The sequence below is a fragment of the Periplaneta americana genome, chromosome 5 (genome assembly GCF_040183065.1).
Source record: "Periplaneta americana isolate PAMFEO1 chromosome 5, P.americana_PAMFEO1_priV1, whole genome shotgun sequence".
In the NCBI taxonomy this organism is placed as follows: Eukaryota; Metazoa; Arthropoda; class Insecta; order Blattodea; family Blattidae; genus Periplaneta; species Periplaneta americana.
This window is the reverse complement of record NC_091121.1, coordinates 896,152-910,871: the sequence shown is the minus strand read 5'-3', so window position 1 is coordinate 910,871 and position 14,720 is coordinate 896,152. Positions and strand designations below refer to the sequence as shown.

General features: G+C 33.5%; 2 long non-coding RNA genes across 4 annotated transcripts; one reads left to right on the top strand and one right to left on the bottom strand.

The window, feature by feature from the left end:
* The first annotated feature begins 563 nt into the window (after positions 1–563).
* On the top strand, positions 564–3,612 carry LOC138699404 (uncharacterized). The gene is made up of 3 exons (XR_011331998.1): positions 564–1,011; positions 1,126–1,235; positions 3,476–3,612. It is a non-coding gene; the product is annotated as an uncharacterized lncRNA (long non-coding RNA).
* Positions 3,613–3,654: 42 nt separating this feature from the next.
* On the bottom strand, positions 3,655–14,035 carry LOC138699403 (uncharacterized). Of its 3 annotated transcripts, none has more exons than XR_011331997.1 (5): positions 13,483–14,035; positions 9,979–11,752; positions 9,755–9,849; positions 8,487–8,596; positions 3,655–7,604 (listed from the first exon to the last, which is right to left on the bottom strand). It is a non-coding gene; the product is annotated as an uncharacterized lncRNA (long non-coding RNA). The 3 variants fall into 3 exon arrangements; XR_011331996.1 differs by having other exon boundaries at positions 9,755–11,752; positions 13,483–13,630; positions 13,884–14,035; XR_011331995.1 differs by having other exon boundaries at positions 9,755–11,752.
* Between the last annotated feature and the right edge of the window lie 685 nt (positions 14,036–14,720).

The following is a 14,720-nucleotide window of genomic DNA, read 5'->3' as shown; positions in this document are numbered from 1 at the left end:
TTATGCATCACCCTTTGGTTGCATTGGCATGGAATGACCCTAAACACAATGTGCACAAGATACAAAATAACAAGATACAAATGTAACAAAACCAAAAAGTTAATTAGGCATGCATGGGAAAAATTGGTATAGCTATGCCTGAACCCCACCTATTAGGTATTAAACACAAGATACAAAATATTGGTGTTCAACAGCAACCTTGTTATGGCAAAAATATGAACAAAAGCAGGTTTCACTTAATTCTTATCAAAGAAATTTTCCCGAATCCTCTGCAAACATATTTTAAGTCAAAGCTTGAATAGAAACTTGAGAAGAAGAAATTTAAATGTCCTCTTGCGTCAGATATTTGTTCCTTTTCAATATTACTAAATTTTTTTTTTCGCTCTCCTGTAAAATTGAATTTTCTGACATACCGGCATGAAGTTGCTGTTCAACATATTGATATAACAGAGCCGAAAGTTAAATATATGGAAGAAATACAGACACTGGTTAAGGATATCATAGTACCAGTAAGTAATAATTATGCCCACATGCAAAATATTTGTATAGTCTTGGCCTAAATCTCAACTCTTAGGGCCCTATTCATAGACATTCTTAGAGCAGGTTAAATAGCTACTTCCGGTGGATGATCAGCGAACTAACGTTTTTCGTATTCATAAACTAGTGTTAGCGATAATACGTGTACTAAGAGGGGTTTGGCTGGCCAAATTTTAGTCCCCGCCGGTAGGGTAGTTTAGAGGCCGACTAGCTTAGCAAGATGGCTGTTATGATGCAGTGAATGTGGGTTATGTACGTCGAATTCGTGATGTGAGACGTAGGAGGAAAACGTACCTACCGAGATTGGACATATTTAGAAAATATGAAGTACACAACATTAGTCAGGCTTCTGTAAGATGTATAATAACGAATGTGTCAGTAGCAATCACTGGACTTGCGCCTCGTTACGTGTTTTCCTTGGGAAGAAAAACGAATAACACTGCGAGAAAGTTTGACATCGCAAGATTTCCTCAGGTAATTATATTTCATGATTTGAATATTGTATGTGAATGCTTTCTTAGAGAAATTTGTACTGTACCGGTACCATATTGGTACAGTAGGCCTATTGTGATATTTCATCATTTTTAGGTTATTGGCGCCATAGATGGCACGCACATACCCATAACAAATGTAGGAGGAGAACTGTCACAAACATATATATCAACCGAAAAGGATGGTATTCTCTATTAAACGTTCAGGTACGTACTGTAAATGAAATTACAACCCGTAAGAGGTTATGTAGACCTAGGCTGAAATTTTGGTGAAACTAGCGCTGAGGTAGTTCCGATGATTTCGATACTGAAAATCGTTGAATTTGTGAGATATTTTTGTAGAGATGCAGTTGGTCATATATGCAAGGTATTATAAAAGCCAAAAATAATCTAACCTAATCTATCACAGATTCGTATATGCAAGGTGTATAAGCAGAGTACGAAGAGAACCACCTCAGTGCTAGTTTAGCTTTTAATAACTTTATTTACATTTTAGATAGTAATGCATTATATTACATTATTTCAGTTAAATGGTACAAGAAAAAAAAATTTGTAATTTGTAATTCTCCAGAAAAGCTACACTAAAGAAGACACAATAAAAAAATCCCCTCAATGTTGCCCCCCCCCCTCCTTCTAACTAATTACTAATATAACATGCGAGAAGTCCAGGGAGAATTATTAGAGAAATGGTGTTATATTGGTAGTAAGTGGGAGTGTGGGAGCTATAACAGTGCATTACAGTATGTAAGTAACAGTACCCAAGTAACTATTAAACGATTTTTATGTAGAAAGTATTTGTGGCTGCTGACTAAAACCACATGTTTATTTGGCCTACTATATATATGTCACGGAAGTCAGTGAAGCAAAGATCTATTGTTCCTCCTTCAGTGTAGCTTTTCTGGAGAATTACGAGAAGGTCAAGCAATACGTCAACATAATACATAGATGAGCAAACCTAAGATAAATTTAACTAATATCTCTTTGATAAAAAAAAAAACAGCACCTTTTCTATTGCTTCATATGTTACTGAAGGTCTTACTTATGAAAAGACAAATATTTTGTGAAACCTGATAATTCATTTTATGCTACTGTTTTTATCACAGCTCTTCTTTGTGATGGGGTCAGTGGTAATTATTTTTACTTACAGCCTTGCCAAATGACCTGTTTCAACTATAACTTTCATTTCTCTAGAGATGGTATGTTTTCATTTCTTTCAGGTGTTTTAAGAATTTGTTGTTTCAGTTTGTTGTTGTATTTCCTTTTACACTCCATTTTAGACAGTCTCTTCTTTTTTAACACTATATGGTACTGCTTGCATACTTGAATGTAACATTTTTTCTTTGCTTATCACATTCTCTCTTTTAGGTAACATATGCAGGATAAGACTGAGGATCTGCTTTTAATTTCTCTCGAAATTTCCTCACCCTTTCTCGGTTTAGTGATGCTGAAGATGAAACTATGAAAAATATTATGGAATCATAATGATGGATTCATAGAAATGTTTCAAGTTTATAGGTTAACTAGCTACATGTTTTAGGTTACTTTTGCAAAGCATAAAGAAAATCCAAAGTATAGGCGTAGAATTTAAATTAATTACTGGAATGTTAATTTTTGCGTTATGGGTGAGACACACATTATATAAAAGTGTTGCAATTTATATTGTGATGTCTTAACTTCAGAGTGGCATGCTTACACAACTGCTGTAGGCTGTTAGCAGCTCTAAATATCAGAATGAAAAAAACTCAAAGAATAAAAACTATTGCTTAGTTAAAAAACTTCAAATTTTTTACCAAATTGCACAAAAAAAGGGATACATTTCACTTATATGAGTGACAAATCACATTCGTAGCTTTCATTTGTGTACCCACATGACAGTTTTTTTTACCAGTTTTAATTTTTTATAGAAATTCCTTCATGAAATTGCTAGTTAACACATATATTACCTTATTCATTTAAGGTTATAAGTGATGCAAGTTTCCAAATTCTGGATATAGTGGCACGTTGAAGAGGAAGTGCCCATGACTCTCGCATTTTCAATGAGATTAGAATTAAGAAGCGATTTGAACAGCATGAATTTGGACGCTTCATTTTGTTGTGGGATAGTGGTTATGGTGTACACAAATATTTATTAATGCTTGTAAAGTGAATTACTCTACTTGCAATGTATTGTGTATTTTTGTATAAGCTTAACTGATGAATTCTATATGCTATAATTCATTAAATTTGTTTGATAAAATGTCTAAACTTGTAAATTGAATTAATCTGCTTGCTATATACCTAAATTATTGTGTAGTTCAACTAATTGTTTATGCCTTTAAATTGAATTAATCTGCTTGCTAGGTATTGTCTTAATTCAATTGCCTATGCATGAAAATTTAATTGAACTGCTTGCTATCTTTTTATACTTTTTGTTATACCATTTTAATTATTTTTATACCTATTTGCAGCTGCTCTCGGGCTTGGGTTAGATTCCTGCTTGGACTGATTACCTGGATGGATTTTTCAGAGGTTTTCCCCAACATTAAGGCAAATGTTAGGTAATATGTGGCGAATCCTCGGCCTCACCTCATCTTGCCAAGAATTTGTGTAACTCTTGACTTGTTCCACATCTTAAAGCTTCTATGGAACACAATAAATTAAATAAAAAAAAATGAAATACTGTGTTATTATTCTAAATGATCATGGACAGAATCCAATGAAAAGTAAGGGAGAATGTTAAACTTTTGTATACCACATAATGTAACTGTGTACACCAATCACACTATTACTTTCTTATATTATGTTTTTTTTTTATTGTTTAAGTTTGAAAGATTATCATTTTGTTGGAAATTATTTCATTCTAACATCTAAGAAAATATAAGATACTCTAAGTTATGTGAACTGACTGCACAAATCACTGGTGTGCACTTTGTATTTCATGTCAATTTTATTTCTTATGAATCACTTATACATTCGTTTCTTGGGTTGCTATACCTGCAATATACACCTCAATTTTTAATATTATTATTATTATTATTATTGCAGCAATCCAGTACCTGTTTGTATCACTGAGTGAGTATCCCCAGCTTAGTTTGTGCAGTTCATTTTTGAAATGTTAAAAAAATGGACTCCAGAGAATTACAATTTACAAAGAGAGTTCAGCCTTAGCCATCTGCACAAGTTGGGAGATGCAAGATATGTCCGAGAAATAGGGATGGGAAGTGTAGTACAGAATGCCATGTGAGTGCAATGACTATTCAGACACTACACAGTAAAGGTGTGCATAAATTTTAAAGAAATTATTTAGAAAGAAAAAAGAGAACTGTTAATGATAATTTCTTTATAATATAAACGTTTCCTCGATAAAATAGAAATAGTACCAATTTTTCATAGGGCATTTTGTAAACCTGTACTCATTTGCAAGCATATTCTGGGGAATACATGTAACCAGATTGGTGTAGGCCTACATTTAGAGGTTGGTATACAGAAAGTTAATATACATACTGTACCGTGTGACAAATTACTTTCTATGCTTCCTTATTTATAGAAGTCACTGAAAACCATTATAGTCCATATATTAACATCTTCAATTCGAAGTAAAACAAAAAGTTGAAGTATGTATAACGTGGAATGTTGCTAATAAACTTATATTTGAATCAGTAATTTCTGAATGGACTTTACTTCAAAATCTCATCTCCATAAAAATCGCCTTACTGCAGGATTAGGGCCCTCTGAGAAGTGCTGTGAATATTGTGAAGCCTGCATAGATCTGAATAAAATACATGGAATAATCCCCATTATCAGAAAGGCGTATTCAAGTGAGAATATGATAGCGTTCTAAATTGATTTTAGCAAAAAGATTGGATAAAGTCCTTTTAGAAATGACTGATTTAATTACAGAGTTACTGTCTAATAAAAAAAAACTCTCACATAAATTACTCCAAGTATAAATAGTGCATCCAGTGCTAATGCCCACACGTCACTGAAACAGATGGCAGAATGAGATTATTTTCTAATAGGATTTTATGATAATATACCTTTCCATGACGTACAATAAGTTCAATATAAAAATATTTGATTTTAGGTACTGGCACCATAGATAGCACATTCTTAAGTCTTGGAGAACTTTCACAAATAAACATCAAAGAAAGGTTAATATTTGAGGAGAAAAATTCGCTCCGGCACCGGGGATCGAACCCGGGTCCTTGATTCTACATACCAAGCGCTCTGACTACTGAGCTACGCTGAATTCAATCCACAGCACGAGATGGAACCCTCCTCCTTCAATGTTTCCCTTTGTGGCCTGACTCCAAGTTAGGCATATATGTTGACATTTATGTCCAATGTCCACTGCCATTATACTAGGAGCGCACTCAGTTGAGTGACTTGTTTGGCCGGGAATCCGCAGTTTAGTGCACAGTAATCTGTACAGAAATATGCACTACAGCTATGAGAATATTATAGACTTATTAATTGTCAATATTACAGATATTATTCCGTAGGACAAATTAATAAGTTTATAATATCAAAGAAAGGGGTAGCATAATGGAAACTCAGGGGTTCTGTAAATTAAATTAAAACTCGTATGTAGGTATAAACTTCGCTTCATACAATAATTTTATTCATATTTTGCATATTCACTTATTTCTAAGTTACAAACTATTGTACATTCTAAGGACAAAGGGGGAAAAGCCAAACAAAGCATATCAACATAATACAAGAATAAGCAAACGCCATTACAAAAAAAAAAAATCGTTTAGCATAGAGTGAGAGTATTAAGAAAATAAATATAGACCTTTATTTTTCTCCTCATTCCTAAGTTCCATATTCAATTCAGGTTGTAAGTGATGCAAATTAGTAACTTCTGAATGAGTTTCATGCAAAAATACAGACGAGTCACCAGTAAAATGATCACAAGAAATGAGTGAAGCATTGCAGATTTAGCCCTGCATTGGAAAGAATCCTGCGACCAGATATTTACTCTAACATACAAGCTACATTTATTCAATTTACCTGAAGGGGTTAGGTACAGCTTACAGCAGTAAAATTTTGCAAATATTCAACATTTTTTCCACCATTACTGTATCTTGTACAATTATGAAAATTAGTATGTGTAAAAATACTGTCCTACTATATGAAAAAAATATTTTTACGATTGGAAAAAATATTTATATATATTTTTTTTCTAAATTCAAAATGTTGACAGTTCACTGTGCAGTGATGAAGCATTTCCCTCATAACTAAAAAACTATCCATGCAGAATCACATCTCTACCTTTGATAGACTGTCTGATAAAAAATAAATTCATTTAAAGAAGTGGTGAAATATAAGTATTTTCTTCTAACACAAAATAAAACAAAATATTATTTATTAAGGAATGTAGTTGCAAGAGCATGATATTGTAAACATGAGTTTCAGCAATGTAATAAAAGAGAGAACATTACACTAAAGTACTACATTTCCAGTTTTTGTCCATTGTGCAACTCAAACCAAGAAATGGATTCGGAACACCTCAAATCTGTGCCTCAGTGGCTGACCATGATAATATCTTTGAAAAATATTGGAGTGCAAGAGGTCAAATGACTATTGTCAAATGCCTGGCATTAGAAAACAACATTTCCAGCTTTTCATTAGGCCCTCCCCCTATTCTTTTCTTTCTAATTGTGTTTTCTTAACATTTCCATTTCTAATAATAATTTTGCTTTTTTCAATTCATGGATCAATTCATTAGAGACCTCCAAGCCTAAATTAAAGACTCTGAATTAAATTTCCCTACTAATAACACCTTAATTGCATAATTATAGACATTAGTGTAACTAAATTGCTTTAGGTAGGTACTTAAACCTCCATCAGAGAATATGTTCCAACTGAGGAACTACAGGTTTGATGAATGATGAATCCAGCAAAAACAAAAAAAAAAAAAAATAAAAAAATAAAAATAAAAAAAAAAAAAATAACCTGTCTTATAAATCAGCAAAACTCTTAACCGACATTAAAATAAGAAAAAGGAACACACACATATGTATAGAATTCACTAAACAACAATGTGAAAATAAAAAGTTGAAAACATTACTAGAGCCCAATATACAGTAATACTAATAGTCCTCAATCTGATGCAGTTGCCCCACTCAGCTTAGAAACTGGCCACAACTGTCCAGCAGCATATCTCCATCGAATAAACTTGTTCCACTCATAACACTGTGTAACATGCAACAACACAAATATAATAATGAACAGGAAATACTTACTACTCTACACCAAACTCCAGAAAATGATTGGGAGAGAAGAATTTCAAGTTCCTATAAACTGCTGGGAAGCTCACAAGGAAATGAAGTAGACAAGAACTCAAGAAAATTTCACTACTAGTGCTACTATTACCATCACCACCACCATTACCACTACTACTAAGTTACATTACTAGTTCTTTCATTTGTCCCAGATAATTTTTAACTTTGCATTTAATAATATTTTATTTCTAATAACAATTTTGTTTTCTGCAATTCATAGAACTTCTCATCACATTTAATTTTTGGGCTTCATGCTTAGGAGGAACACTTCTTCATACTCTGTCATTCTCGACGATCTTGCAGCAGAGTCCTATGGAAAGATGAAAAAAATGTTAATCATTTGCATACTACTGTACACAAAGACACTACTTCTTATCAAAACTGTGAATTTTTATAATTGTCTAAGGTTGAAAATTTATCACATTGTTTGAAATTATCCATTTGATCCAAACATGCAAGAAAATTTAATTTTCTGCAAAATGTACTATGATTCAAATGCAGGGGCGTATTTTGCGGGCTACCGGTGGTAGCCCAAGGAAATTACAAAAGAAAAAGTTTATAATATAACATAATGTAATAATTTTGTATTATTAGTTTTACCATAGTAATTAAAATTAAAGTAATTGTTAGATATATTTTGTGTAATAATAGGGTCAGCGGTAGCCCAAACCCTTTAACCAGTATACGCCACTGTTCAAATGCATCCCACTTCATATTCCAGATCATAAATTTTAATTGTTATGAAGCACTTATACATTAATTTGTTGGTTGGGTTGGAATAACTGTCATACGGTACAATGTATCACTCAATTTCTAGTATTCAAATTAATGTTCCCTTGTTTAACCGTTTCATATTAGTGATACATTGTAATATTATTGTTGCATTTAATACGGTATTTATGTCTTAATACTAACTAAACTGTCCTTCATTAAAGAAAAATAGCCATAATTTTTCATCATGTACACAGTTGTAAAGTCCCATTCTGACCCAATGGACTGCCTTGAAATAATATACAGTACATTGTATGATTATTATAAACCACAAAAAAGAGTAAATTAAAATCATCAGTACCAGTTGCAGAAGACACAGCTCTGCTGGATACATTAAGAAGATTGACTGATTAATTGATAATATTGTAATCATAAATAGGCCTAGCAATATTCTTAGGTATGAATGAGATCTTAAACTTACCTGTTGTTGATTACTGTAGAGACTGTTAACGCCCATTCACCTGGGATTGTGGAGACAGGATTTATTGCAGACATACGTGGGATTGATGATGATGGTGCAATACTGACATCCTGAAATAAGCATGTATTAATATTAAATGAAAACGTAAACATAATACTTATTGTATTATATAGATTCTACATCAGCATTGCAGCTTTGACTTGTGGAACAAGTAAATTAAGCAGATAGCCAAAATATGCTCATTAATACACAGTAAGTATTTAAAACATAATTAAACTATGCATCATTTTGAAAAAATGAATATAAAGCAATTTTGTTAATTCTTTTCTAAATTTTTCCTCTTGACCCATCAAAGCTTTAAGATAATACATAAACAGTGAACGTTTTATAACAGCTGAGAATAATAGAGGTTAAATGGAAATCTAATTTGTTTTGTATTATATACACAGTGTGTTTAATAAATCATAATATTATATTATGGATGTTTTGATTTCTGACATGAAACATCATGTAGACTACTCAAAGAAAGCCTAAGGTGGAAAATCTTTCTTGCACTCCTGTCATTAGTCTTAAGGCTTTCTATTGTAACACAATAAGAGGTAATCTATGTTTACATCACCACATCTACAGATTACATAGGCGTATGAGGTTTTGTCTTTTCAGTGCTGTAATAAATATGAGTTTGATATATATTTTACAAATCACTTACTAGCGTTCTATAAACACACAAGATAATGAAATTTTATAGCTGACCATCAATTTGGATTCTACAAATTTCTTATGCTTATGTAGGTAATTCTAACCTCAAATAATGTTATTTCTTTTGACGAAGTAGAGAAAAGGATATCTCAGAAATCTCTAGGCGTTCCTACTGCCCTTTAAAATAAGGTCTCAGTTTTGATAATTCTTTTGCACAAGATATTAGGCCTACGTTAAGGTATGATTGATAATTGTGTGGGTTGACATCAGATGTTTGTGGCCCAATCCCCTATGGGTATTTAAAAAGCCATATTATCCAAACTGCATTTATGGTAGTTGAGTATAGGCGTAGCTTGCATTTTCACGTTGTTGTGAATTACATTTTACTAGCATTATCAGCTATATTCATATAAGATATATTATTTACGTTATATTAATTAGGCTACCAAGTACCTATTCAGAGTAGCCTTAGGTGACATAACCATACCAGAGCCACATTAAACATTTACCATGAAGTAATAGCCCTATCTTACTTACAAAAACATGTCCTAAGAACCAAAAACACATACCTCATATGTTAACATTCCATATCGTTTAGTAGGCCTACGTCATCAATGTCGGGAGCAGGACATCCTCCACCAGTTGTTTTTAGTTATTTCTTCAACTAAAAGTAAATAAATATATACTGAATTAGAATAATTCACTCTTTGAAGTCCAATATTTCATAATAGTTACGTCTAGGCCTAAGCTAAAAATATTACGTACGGTATAATATTATAACATTTCTACTTACATTTTCGACATTTCTTCTTGTGTAGTCGAATTCCCGCACGCTGCCATGTATATTTCTTGCTTTTTTTTTTTACCATAGAAGAAAAAACAAATAGTTTATTGTAGTTTAATATCGCCAATAACCTCACAAATAAACAGAAACGATCCGGAATCGCTTTCGTCTGAGCATGACAATTGCCAGTCTGCACATGCGCAGTAGCATTTTCAGCATCGTGTAACAGTTTCCAAAGCTAATACGCCGACTAATGTAGCCACTGATTAATCGGCGTCTCTGAATCCTGTAAAAGTAACCTGGCTATAACCGGGGCTAGTTTAGAACGCTCGTAGCATGGGCTAGCGCGATGTCTATGAATAGGGCCCTTAGGGATTAAACAAAATATACACAAGACACAAAATATAACAGAGCCAAAAGTTAAATATAAATGTAGGCCCTACTATGAAAGAATTGCAGATACTTGGTACGGATCACAGTATATGACCTAAACCCAACTACGGTATTAAATACCATATTAAACACAACTGTATAAGATACAAAATATAACAGAAACAAAAAGTCAAATACAAATCTAGATCCTACTGTGAAGAGATTAGAAGACAGAGGAAGAGAACATAGTAAACAGTCTTTTTGCTTGATTGGACAACAGAGCTTCCAGTAGGACTAGAAACCTTTGATCCTAGTATATAACATTCTGCCTTATGTACATACACTTTAATCAATTCCTGAGTCTTTGGGGAAAACCCACTCTTGTAGCCTTTCTTCAACAGATTGCGGCTGTTCAAAATGTCGAAGATATTGTTGAATAATTCAACGAACTCGGCTGCAGGGGCAGAGTCTTGAAATTCTTCATACCCAGTGTTTCTTAAGTAATTAAGTGCCTGGGATACACTATTACTTAAAGTTTGGGCAGCTAGTTTAACTTTCATTTTTTCTGACTCCCAATTGACATGACGCTTTCTAACCCTAGTAGTCAGAGTTAATCCTTCTTCACGTTGCTTCTCAACTAGCTTTAATATGTGATCCCACTTTATTGCACTGCCATCGCTGTTGTATATCACACCTAAACTGGCTAAGGAGTTTCTTACCTGGCATGCATCAAGGAAAATAAACACTGGTTCATTTGTAACTGGATGTGAAAAAAAGGTCTTTGCACTATTTTGATAGATGTCAACCCCTAGATATTTAGTCATTGTTATATTGCTGGCAGCACCATCAAACGTGAAACTAACAACATGAATTCCAGTATTATGTAACATTGTAAGTGCATTTGTTACTAAATTTGCTTTCTCCTCTCCTGAAAAACTATCAATTAAAAAGTATCCAACTGGAATTTTCCAACAATCGTTAACAGCATTCACTAACAGCACAAGTGCCTCCCTCGCCTCTGGTAGTGAATCGTCATCAATCTCAGTTCCCATATCAACATAGCCACATATTTCCTTACCATCCCATTCAATCTTACTCCTAATGGCCATTTCATCCATGAGAAGGCTGCACACAACTGATTTACCTGATGTTTCAGATTCTTCAGCTTTTAGTTTAAGCGCTGTTAATGCTTCCTGTGTAAAGTCAGGTGAACCATCAATATGCTGGTACCATCTTCTTAGGGTACGGGGATGTGGAAGACATGTATTAAATGTTTTCCTCACATATTCGTATGCTTTTGCTGAATAAAAATGTAGTGTAAGGGCAAAACTTCGTAGTTGCTGAGAATAAGTATCTTTTTTCCTTTTACCATTCTTTTAAACAGCTCCTCTGCAGGACCAGAAAATGCAGTCTAAGGAGAAAAATAAAATAATAGTTAAATTCTTGCTTCCTTATTCAACAACATAGCTATAACAGACAAATACAGTATTAGGAAAACAGGAGGAGTCATGATGGATGGATAACTATACTATACCTGACACTCTAAATTTAACATCCATGGAAACATCCTATGTTTTACACAACCAAGAAATCTCTCAGATCCTGCTGTTTTGCCTAATTATTTACATCATTTATGAAAAGTCAATTTAATTTTTTAAAATTTTGTTTAATAATATTATAATATGGGCAACCATAAAAGCATCAACGTTCCCGTTTTAAGGGCAATGAACATATGAAAGAGCACATGCAAATAAGTTGGTAATTTCTTAGATTAGATCACTCATGGGTTGGGTTAGGTTAGATTCTATTGTAAAATTAATTGCTATACTGTGAATGATTTTTTTTACGATCTCTCTCTCTCACACACAGACACGCACGCACGCACGCACGCACACACACACACACACACACGAAATCACCAGAACTACCTCAACGATAGCTTCACTGGCTATTTATACAAAGTTGGTTTTATTTACTTTATCGATACCGTTCGTATCCACTATTTGCCCACTTCTTTCTGTGTGACTTCCATCCAGCCATGCTTTAGACTACTCCTCACTCTTCGGAAATTAGTTGCTTAGCCTATATGTTAAACAACACCATATCAGAAACACAATGCACTATGTTAATGATGCAATAGTTACACGTCAACAACTACGGTATCAATAAAGTATATAATTACTAGGTTAGGTTAGAAGCAACCATGTTATGTTAATTACTTATATAACGTATGTTAAACAACGCCATGTCATACACAACGCACTATGTGAACGATGCAACACTTTTACGTCAACAACTACGGTATCGATAAAGTAAACAATTAGGTTAGAAGCGACCATGTTATGTTAGTTATATGTTAAACAATGTCATGTCATAAACGCAGTGCACTATGTGAATGATGCAACACTTGTACGTCAATAACTTTCATTAGTTACACATAGCCTATATATTATGCGAGGTGTATAAGGGAACTACCTCAGCGCTAGTTTAGCCAAGAACCTTAGCCTTGTCACAAACACAATGCACTATGTGAATGATACAACACTCGCTCGTCAACAACTATGGTATTAAAGTGAATGAAATTTGTTTAAACAAAAGCCGCCCTAAATAAGGGTTCGATAGATCGGCCTACTAATCAATTCATAAAGAATAATAAAACAATTTTGTGACATTTGGAAAGAACAAGAAAAAACATTAAGATAAGAAAACGTAGGAAATCATTTACAATAAAAATTTTGTTGGGTACAAATGATTACTAATTATAGCTAAGGATGATTTTAACACGTGAGATCCTATGGCATCAATCGTTGCATCAGAAATTTTATATTGTTTAAGTTGATTTAAAGTTTCACGTGGGATCGTGCCACGGGCACCGAACATGAGCCCAAAAACTGTCCAATGTGTAATGTGGTATTGTGCTCCAAGTTGCTGACAACAAGGCTCATATATGACTTTTTCACGACACACCTCTTGTGGCTGTTGCTCATGCATCTCAAAACGGATTGTGGGATCAAGAATGACACCCTTATCCTTCTGCCGATCAATTATGATGATATCAGCCCGTCTAGTATGTATGTATGTATTTTATTGTATGTGTACCTTATTTAATGTACTATTAAGAGTTACAAATTTAATCCTTACCTGTGAAATGATATCTTGCTCCTTTTTTTTAAACCTTTGGGTGCAATTATATGCTGCACAAGACATTACCATTTTTACAATTGAATAGGACACACTGTAATTACTTTCTTACAATAACTTGAGACCTACTGAAGATTCGACTGCAAAACTGAAAGAGGAACACGAAACAATTATGGTAATTTGGTAACTTGAGGTAGGCCTATTTGTTTTTATGTATTTAAATTCGTAAGCGTGATGATACACATTCGGCAAACGCAGACAAATCTGCTCTTTTCTTAAGATAAATTTCTGGCAGTGTAGAAATCGTATACTGAAATTTTACGAAATAAATAAACATCATTAAATAACATTATCGCACTTTAATACATTGCAGTGAGGTTATTAATAAGTAGTAAGTGTACCCATCTACGAAATATTATCGTTATTTCTCATTTTTTTGCCCCAAAATCAATTCAAAACACTTGTATTTCACTAAACACACAATGGACTTTCCATATTCCATTTCGCTTTCCCGTCCTAGATCAGCTGATTTAACTCTGGTGCCACTACCCAGCATCCCAGCAAGCTTTGCTCCTTTATGTTCGAAGCGTTGCTTACGTGATTACACAAGCTGGCGCATAGCTCGATCGAGAGTAGGTCTCTGTGAGTCATGACAATTTCTGCCGCTAGGTTCGCCTCTCTGCCCTATGAAATGATGAATAGTACCATTACAAAGCATTGTGCATCGTGAAAATAGTTCGATTAATTGTGCATTACTCATTGAGTACGAATATTACAAATATGCCAAGCATATTACAGTGTTATTTGAAGTTTGTTCAGCTAAGTTATATTCGAAAATTGTCTGTGTTTTGCTATGTGAAGAACTCTGTACCAACAGGTCGTATATTTATAGGTTAAGGTAAATGTCAAAGTTCTCTCATATAACAAGCAATGCTATGTTAAAAGTGGCGAATTGCATTTTCCGACTCTCGAATGATGTGACCCGAAATGTAAAATAATTTCATGCATTGTTTCACTTACCAAGCATTACTGATATAGGCCTAATGAAAATGTGAACGACGTGATGTAAACATTGAAGATAATGTTGTTACTGTTTTCCCTTTCTCTTTTAGAAAATACCGACAAAAGTAATGAATTATCTTCATGCTGTACTTATTAGGTAATTAATGTGTATTTGTATTTTAGACCTGTGTATTGTTACGTAATTATCAGTGAATTAGGTTAGAGAACTTAAAAAG